The 9,351-nt window shown below is 40.0% G+C and overlaps 1 long non-coding RNA gene across 1 annotated transcript; it reads right to left on the minus strand.

Moving 5' to 3' along the window:
* Nucleotides 1-7,675: 7,675 nt before the first annotated feature.
* Nucleotides 7,676-9,051, minus strand: LOC131620538 (uncharacterized). Its single transcript, XR_009289171.1, has 2 exons — nt 8,387-9,051; nt 7,676-8,242 (listed from the first exon to the last, which is right to left on the minus strand). It is a non-coding gene; the product is annotated as an uncharacterized LOC131620538 (long non-coding RNA).
* Nucleotides 9,052-9,351: the final 300 nt, after the last annotated feature.

Genomic DNA, 9,351 nt, shown 5'->3' on the forward strand with positions numbered 1-9,351 from the left:
GCAGTTAAAGTGAAAAAGTCAACTGTCAAAGTTAATTTTCTTTTCTTTTTTGTTGTTATTTTTGTTTTTGTTTGGTGTGAAGCATGAAAATTTATTTACATGACTTGTTAGAAAACAGAAACATAATAAATAACTGATATTTACGGTATGCGGGCAAAATTACCGATAATAACCTGAAAATTGTTTACTGCACAGAAATAGAAATATTTGACTGGCAGAAAACACACAAGTTAAGATTTGATTTTTGAAAAAGAGATTTGAAAAGATTTTGAAAATAATGGAATATAGTACAAAAGTTAGTGGGAAACCAAAAACAATTGTTACCAGTATAGTGTGAGTTTCCTGCTTCTGCGCCTGCAAAAAGAGTTAACTCTGCATGATTGTGTTAGTACTATTTATCTGTAAATAAATAAATAGTATTTGTGATGTAATGAACAGTATTTGGCGTTTGCGTAAGAATAAATTCCTCTGTAAGCCAAGCTACTGTATAAGAAAAGTTTCTGAAATTTAAGTACTTCATATGCTAGGATATTTGAAATAAAAATCCATGATTATATGAAACTCTTAATTTTCAGGTTGGAGTTTTCTTGAAAAAAGATGTGGGCAAATTTTGGGGTATAACAGAGTGTACTATTGGTTCCTGTTCGTGGGGTACTATGGTTCTTGTTCGAGTAGTAATATGTGTTCTATTCCAGTGTGTTGGTGACTATATGTTCTAGTTCCGATGGTAAATTGTTCTGTTGGTGACTTGTGGTTTGTGTGGTGGTCCGAAACTACGCCGAACCTTTGAACTTGTGCCGTATGATTTCTCGGCATCATCAGATATATCCAGTATTGTGGTTCACACCACTTTGCATCATTGCATATTTACTTTCTAAAAGATAATGTACAAAAAATAACTAGCATACATGTTTCTTCCATTTCCAAGGAATCATATCTTTAAGCCTCGTGCCGAGCTTTTCCACCTCTTGTTTGCTAAAAAATCAAAAAACGAGGATTCCTTGGAAATTGAATGAACATGGCATTGCATGCATCTCATACATTCCACGCATAACAGGTATTCAGGACCAAATACCTCTTATTCAAACTTGGTACTCTCACTAGACTCAAAGACTTGACTTGTTCTTACTGTGTGCTCAGAGATTAGTCATGGAACAACTTTGTGGGGATTTTACCGAGAAGAAAGCTCAGTCGGGATTCTTTTTGAAGACTTGTCTTATGCTCATTTGCTTCCATGCTTGCTTTATTTGCAACAGTTTAAGCTTCGTATTGTGTGGATGTCTACAAGTTTTTTGCTTGATGACGATGACACTAGGTGTGAGTCCTATTCTGGGGCACCTGGTTATGATGATTAGGATCTGCAAGTCTTTGAAATTGCTTGGGGCTCCCGCACGAGGGATAAGCAAGACATTGTCTATCTTGAGCATTGCACCATTCGCGTTACTCGAATCCCTAAAAGCACTTACAAATTTCGTGTGACTTCGCCAGAATCTTCTGCCAGCCAGTAATCAAGAGTGATCTGCAGGAGCACACCTCTCATTCTCAAGGTTCTACTTCACATCCCAAGTCACCTCTCCCTGGAGTTTCCTGTTCAGTAGACGTCGCTCGTCAACAGAGACAGAAAGAATATGAGAAACAAGCTGACGAGGTCTCCATGCCTTATGTCAAGTTGCATCCTTGCTTGTTGGAATTTCAGTTGGTTAAGATTTTTGCTTTGGGTCTTTCTCACCACAGATATCTCTCCTGATTTCGATGACAATACTCGGTGTATTCCATGTCGGGGAACCTGATCATAATGTCAAGCTTTACAAGGTATTGAAGTACAAAATGTCCAGAACTTGCTCGATGCAGAGATGTTTGAGTTTATTCATAATGGTTTCTACTGGTCAATCGCATTTCATCTGCTGCAAGTAGAATGTTTGTTCTTCCTCGAGGAGGTAACTCATGAGAATCACTTGTAATTGGTACTGCCAGAGGTTTCCTTCAAAACACTTGTTGTGTGTTCCAAGTAATGACTTTGATAGCCAAGCGTCAGAGGTTATTGTTGCTCGCTGATGGTAATGCAAGTTTCCTCCATTCATGATGGTGTTTTCTGTTTCAATAGTTATATTTAGGGCTCCCAACCGAGGGATAAGCAAGACTCCGTGTTCTTGAGTTCACATCATTGGCAGCTCAAATCCCTAAAGCATTCACAAACTCCAGTCGCTATATTTAGGGCTCCCGACCGAGGGATAAGTAAGACACCTTGTATCTTGAGTCTGTGCATCACTTTCACGACTCAAATCCCTAAAGCGGGACACTTGCAACTTCTGTATGACTTTGCCGAAATCTTCTTTCGTGAAATACTCTAAAGTGTTCTACAGGAACAAATACTAATGCTTGGTGCGCTTTCCACTCTAAGGCACTTGGTTATTTGATTGAAGGCTGTCAGTCATTTAGAGACAAGGTACAAGACTTGATTGATTCAAAGGCTATCACATTCGCACCTGAGGGCCATAATTGAAGTTCTCCTTTGACTCACTGGATCTTCTGAAGCAATAAGTCCATACGGAGAGGATCTCCTCAACATTGGCAACTGCTGAATCATCATGCATGTTCATGTTTAAGCTTTCTTGTTTTGTTCAATACTGTTGCATGCAACACTTGTTTATTTTTGAACTATAATAATAATGCATTGGATATGTTTGTCTGGAAAAATCCATTCGCTTTTGCTCTTATATGTTTCTCTATGCTTTTTGTGATACTCAACTCTTGTTAATAAAGCATGATAACTCTGAAGGGAGAATGATGAACATAATACCAATAACCTCAAATGGTATGCTTTTGAGTAGAACCCTGTTGATGATGTACAGGCATTGTTTCAAATCCCCAAACACTGGAGATATAAGGGAGATAGACCTTCGTTAACCCTTCTGAGCCTTCGGAGTAGGAGTTTCTTTTCTCTATAAAAAACCCTTATTTTTAACCCAGGGGCGGGTAGTACTCAGTTAACCTGATCAAGCATTCAAAATTCATCAGAAGTGTGCACCTAAGGATACAACAATGGTTATCCCTCGCATCAGGCGGACGAAACGTCAAAAACCACAATGGCTATCCCTCACCTTAGGAGTTTGAGACATCAAAATTATCCCTCACCTCCGGAGGTTGAGACCAACATCAAAGTTGCGGTGGTTATCCCTCATATCATGAGGTCAAACGATGACGATACCACAATGGTAATTCTTCATCTACCAAGAATTCAGGCAGTCACGATCACTTCCAATAAAGCAAAGATAGTGCGGGATCACACGACTTGTCAAAAAAAAAGAGAAAGAAAGAAAGAAAAGGAAAAAAAAGGAAGAAAAAGAAGAAAAAAAGAGAAAAAAAAGAAAAGTAAAGAAAAAAGAGGAAATGATAATGAAATTGCTGAGCAAGAACGAAGTCGCGTGATGTTAAATCAGGCGATCAAGAAAGTGAGTGGCGGCCGTATCCAAATACCTCATTGATTCCTCAATCATCTCAAATTCCTCTTAAAAGATGAATGCTCATGTCAAGTTAACTGAACATAGGACTAGAGAACATCATGAAGGGGGTGGGCACCAAATAATTTTGAGCCTAAAAATCCTTTTTTCTCAAACCATGAACCTGGCCACGTTACAACCCTGAAAAGTCCTAATTGAAGCAGGGTTAATTCGAAAGCAAACTATACATGAGAGTACAGTAAACTGACTCCTAGGAGATTTGCTAAAGCGTTTGAGTTGGTATCACACCATCTTTCTTTCACAAAAAAAATCGATGTTACAACATCCTTTCATAAAGTTTCTTTAAACTTGAGAACAAACATACTCTTTGCATTAGAATTATATTTCTCATAATAAACATTCTTTGCATATGAACAAGTGCTTGACATCAAGGAAGCTTCCATCATGAACTTCAGATGAACAGTTTTATCCTCCTGAAGGACAAGTTGTCTTCCGAACTCCGTTGAGCAGAGGTAGTAATATTTCAAAGTCTGATCACCCTCAGGGGCACAAAAGCGTTTGAATACTTTTGTCGAGCAAGTTTTCAAACAATCTGAGGCAATCAGGTCAAGATTCAAAGAATCTCTCAAAGTGTTGAGTAATCCGGGGAATTCACCCAAGCAAAGTCAAACCTACCTACAATACAAGTCAGGCAGGGGCATGGTGCCAAAATTTTTGATATTGGGGCAAGTTAGTTTGATATGAACGGATATCAGAAAGTCCTTACAAGATGAATTTCTTCAAAGTTCAGATAGGCTGGGGCAAAGCAATATGCAGTGGCATTCTTTCCTCATCAGGAGGTGTTCAGTTTAAAGTTCAGGTGTGAGCTAAACAACTTATGAACTCGAAGACCGTCGAGAAGTCAAGGTCGTCATCCTTAACATTGATCTGAGACTCAAAGTCCAATACTTGTTGGCATCCTCACAATCAAACACTTTCTTGACCCCTTAAACCCACTTCCTGATGGCATTCTCTTAGAGTACCAATGCCTGTTTGATGCTCCGTCCGATACTTGTTTGGTGTTCTAATCACTGCTTTCTTGTCAACTCGTGAATCCATTGCTTGTTTGGAAAGTTTCAAGCTCAGATGTCTGACAATCTGTTCTCTCTCGCATTTGCCCATTGTGGGTGAGCATCACTATCCTCTGCCATGTGAGGAACCCCTTAAAGACGTCATGCTATATCCTGGGGCATTTTTATCAGTTTACCTCGCAGATGCATCCTTTCGAGTGCACCATGCCAGCACATTAGTGGATCTAGCCAAGTGATGGATCCTCATTCCCCAGCTGAGTGCATCTAGATGAGGGTTTTTTTGTTCCAAGATTCTCATCTCCTTAGCAAAGCACATCTCAATGCAATCTCCGTGCTTTAGAAGCCTTGTTCGCTGGTGAAATGTCTTCTCCCCAGTTGAATCATGATTGAATGATATTTGATTCCCCAGCAAGCTCTTAATGAGGTTCCTGGCCCAAGTTCCTCATTCTCCCCAGTAGAGTGTTTCTCTCCCCAATAGATTGACATGTTTTCCCCAGGAGAGTCATCTTATTCCCCAGTGGAGTTGTCTTAACGAGAGGTTCTTATGCCGAGTTCCCTATCCCCAGCGGATTTCTTATCTCCTCAGCAGACCATTATGCGGAAGTATTCATCTTCTCCACTGAGTCTCTCCTCGGCAGAGTTTCACATGCATCCTCAGTAGAATCTGTTTCCATCAAGGAATTCCCCAGCTGAACGCATTCTACACGAGCAAGTTGGTCACCCCTCATTAGGGCTGTCCCCATGACTTGCCTTTATCTCCACATCCGCAGAGTGTCGAGAATTTGCTTCTCTAGTGAAGTTGCCAGGGTATTCCCTAAGTAGTCAATTGGGATGTTCATATTCCCCAAGCAGGATTTATTCCCCAAACAGAGCTCACATCCAAATTTGATCGTCTCCAGCAGATTTCTGATCCATCTTTGCCAGCTCGCAGTTTGTGACTTCTGGTCACTCATCTTGTCCTCCCCGCAGAGTTCTATACTCTCTCCAGGACTGCTTCAACAATTCAGTGCTCTTCCGTTGCCTCCCTAGGCAGCGTTCGAATCATGCATCATTTGCATAGAATTCTCAAAAGCGTATAGCATCTTCCTTCTCGGGAACGTTATTCCATATCCATTCATACATGCATCATGCATAAAACATATCATATCTGTTTCTTTCTGCAGGAAAGTTATCCAGATTCAAATGCCTCCTAGAGAGCAATTCGCCTAATCATTACAAGCACTTATCCTGATGTCTAAATCAGAAGAAGTTTGTCTCCTTCTCCCTGACATTGTCAGATCAGTTGAATGCATTCTTATTCCCGATGCCCTCAGATCGGTTGAAGATATTTGTTCCTATCTTGATTCTAGTTCAGTTGAAGGAGCCGCCTCCGAATCTCTGTCGATCTTCCGAAGGAGCAAGCCTGCTGATGCCTCAGATCAGTTGGAAATATCTACGTCCTGACGATTTATTTTCGTTCAGAAGAAGAACTCGTCTGCCCAGTCCTGATGCTTACTATCAGTTGAAAAAGTTTTCTTTTCCCAGCGTACACAGTTTGGAAGAGATATCTGTTCCTATTCCTGATAAATCAGACTTTCAGTTGAGGGAACCGCCTCTGGATCTCGTCGATCTTACGAAGGAGCAAGCCACTGATGCACAGATCAGATGGAGATATCTGCCTGATTGACTTTTTCATTCAGAAGAGGATTGTTCTACTTATTTTCTAGCATCGATCCTAGATCAGTTTAAAGACTTCCTTTCCCGGCGCACACAGTTCGAAAGAGATATTCGTTCCTATTCCTGATAAATCAGACTTTCAATTGAGGGAACCGCCTCCGGATCTCGTCGATCTTACGAAGGAGCAAGCCACTGATGCCCAGATCAGATGGAGATATCTGCCTGATTGACTTTGTCATTCAGAAGAGGATTGTTCTACTTATTTTCTAGCATCGAGCCTAGATCAGTTCAAAGACTTCCTTTCCCGGCGTACACAGTTCGGAAGAGATATTGTTCCTGTCCTGATAAACCAGACTTTCAGTTGAGGGAACCGCCTCCGGATCTCGTCGATCTTACGAAGGAGCAAGCCGCTGATACCCAAATCAGTTGGAATATCTTCCTGATGATTTAACTGCATCAGATGGAGATGTCGCCTTGGTACCCAGACCATAGATATTTACTACCCGTTGATGCCCAAATCAGCCGGAATATCTCATTTCGATTCCCAGATCGACCTAGACATCTATCCCCGATTCCTGTTCGGAAGACATCTGCTACGTGTGATACCCAGATCATTCGAAGATTTTCCTTCTCTTGATGCCCATATCAATTGAAGTTTTTTTCCCCCTGCCTGTGGGGTTGCCTGTTCCTTCTTATCGCAAGATGGAGCTACTTAATTATCCAGGTCAATTGAAGTTTTTTCTCCCTGCTTACAGGGTGGTACATTCCTTCTTATTTCAAGATGGAATCTTCTATTGATCAAGAGCGCAAATTTTCGAGTTCCTTCTGGTATTCAATCTCCTTCCACCTCAACAGTTGGAAACCTTCGCTTCTCACTCGTCAAGTTCAAGAAGTTTGAATAGGGGCAGCTGTTGCACCCCAAAATTTGCCCTCTTTTATGTGCTATAAGTTATGGATGGCGTTTATTTCGCCATTTGAAAATTGAAGAAAATAATAAAAGGGTTTCTCATCTTCGTTCAAGTTTGTTTCAACCAATTCTTCTGTGTGCATTGAAATGTTAAATAGGGTTGGTTCATGGACTTCTTCAAGTTACAAGTTTGTCTACATAGAATGACTGGACTTCATGTTAGGAGGTGTTTCTATGTCTCAATCCTTATCTCCATTAAAGAGGTCCTCAAAGTGTTATGGTTATGTTAAAATCATTTATTGAGGAAGACATTTTGTCAAGGCATGATATAGGACCTGAAGATTCATTACAGTTGAGACATCATTGTTCTTTCAAATGGATCGATTGATTGAAGTTCAAATCACTTATGGTTCGAGAATTAAAGACAGGTTTTCATTAAATAAAAGATTCGAATTTATTGGTGATCACTTGATGCCACGAGAGCAAACTATTCGAGACCGTACAAATGTTCATGTTTGTCAAGAAAATTTGGAAGTTCAAAAAGAGATTCAAATTGAAATTTCATTCAAAAACCATATCCATTAGAAAAGATTCAAATGTGCAAAGTTACATTCAAAAGCCCATTCAAAATTCACTACAAATTTCAAAACCAATACCAAAAAAGAAACAATACAAAAAAGGGCCTACAACTAATAAAAAAAACCAAGTGAATTCTGCAACGCAAGTGTAAACAGTTCGGCCAAAAGAAAAACTCAAATAACAGAAACTGAGGATGAGAACTCAGAAAGATGTAACAAACTTTCTCTCTAAATCCACAACCTCTCGACGCTTCAATCATCATCTCTTCACCTCTTCAATCTTCTCTCAACCTTCTCGACTCTCATCTTTCACCACCATCGTTCTTCATCTGAATTCTCCAGAAAACTCTAACAGAAAATGGTTACAGAAGAAACTCATCACATAAAGAAAAATCGTAACAAACTTTCACGTCTACAATCTCCATTTTTCCAGAATCTTTCACAAACTATTCAACCTTCATTAACTCATTGATGTAACTGCACCTTCAAGGTTATCATCGAGTCTCCAAGCTTCCATTACGAATTCTGTAAACAAGAACTCCGTTCATCAATCTTCATCATCGCACAACACTGCAAACAATAAGTCTTCGCATCATCTTTGTGTCCAAGAACAACAGCGTTCAATTTCATACGCAACAACAATGCAATCACTCTAAAAAGAAGAAGAAGAAGCGCTGATTGGATGAAAGAAGAAAAGATCAACGCATACGTTACCTTGATTCCTCGTTGCCAACATCTTCGAATCATTATCAACAGATCTTCATCATCAAGCACCACCTCCACCGTTAACCTGTGCTTCATCCGTAACAACTTGATACGATTCATCAGAATAGAATCATCGTCACCGATCTGTAACAGAAACAGATTCCTTGATGAACTTTCACACACCTTCAAGCATCTCTTCATCCGACTTGACTGAATCGAGAGAGAGTCTTAAACAAGAGATGATCGGAAGATAGCGTCGTATCGAGATGAGAATGAGACGGAGATGGGAGTTCGCCGGAGAAAGAAATTCATGAATGCTCCGGCTGCCGATTACTTGTTTGTGAGAGAACTGAGAGCGAAATTGAGAGGAGAACCAATTGAGAGATTGAATCGGAGATCGCGAGAAGAAATAGGAGAGCAAGAGAGATTGAGGCAGAGAGTTTGATCGGAGAGAATGAGAGGAGAGATATCTGAGACGAGGGAGGGAGACGTGTATTAGTTCGGTTCCCTTTTGTGGCGGCCATGTTTTGATCAGAGGAGAAGGTTTATCTCTGGCGGCGTTTCGTCGTGAAAGAGTGGAAGGAGAGCTTTCATAGGTTCACTGGTCACAAACACAAAACGTAAAACCCTAATCCTTTCCCTTTTTGATTATTCCTTTTATTAATGATGATAATTTTTTCTTAATTGCAAATAAAATCTGATTAATGGACCATAAACATGATTAATGTGAATATCAAAATCTGATGAAAAATGTGGATCCAAAATGCATCAAACCTTGGGCCTTCCATCCGAAATTGTTGTCCTCCATAAGCCCAATTATATTCTTTTTTTTTGACATAAATATTGCTAAAAACTTACAAAAACATTCTCTGGGCTAACTTCTGTTGGGCCCTGCGTTAGTCACTTGCCTACACCCTAGATTCCACAATAAACCTCCCTGATTCAAGTATTTTTAGGTGCTTAGATTTGTTTTA

Source organism: Vicia villosa, linkage group LG7, assembly GCF_029867415.1.
Source record: "Vicia villosa cultivar HV-30 ecotype Madison, WI linkage group LG7, Vvil1.0, whole genome shotgun sequence".
In the NCBI taxonomy this organism is placed as follows: Eukaryota; Viridiplantae; Streptophyta; class Magnoliopsida; order Fabales; family Fabaceae; genus Vicia; species Vicia villosa.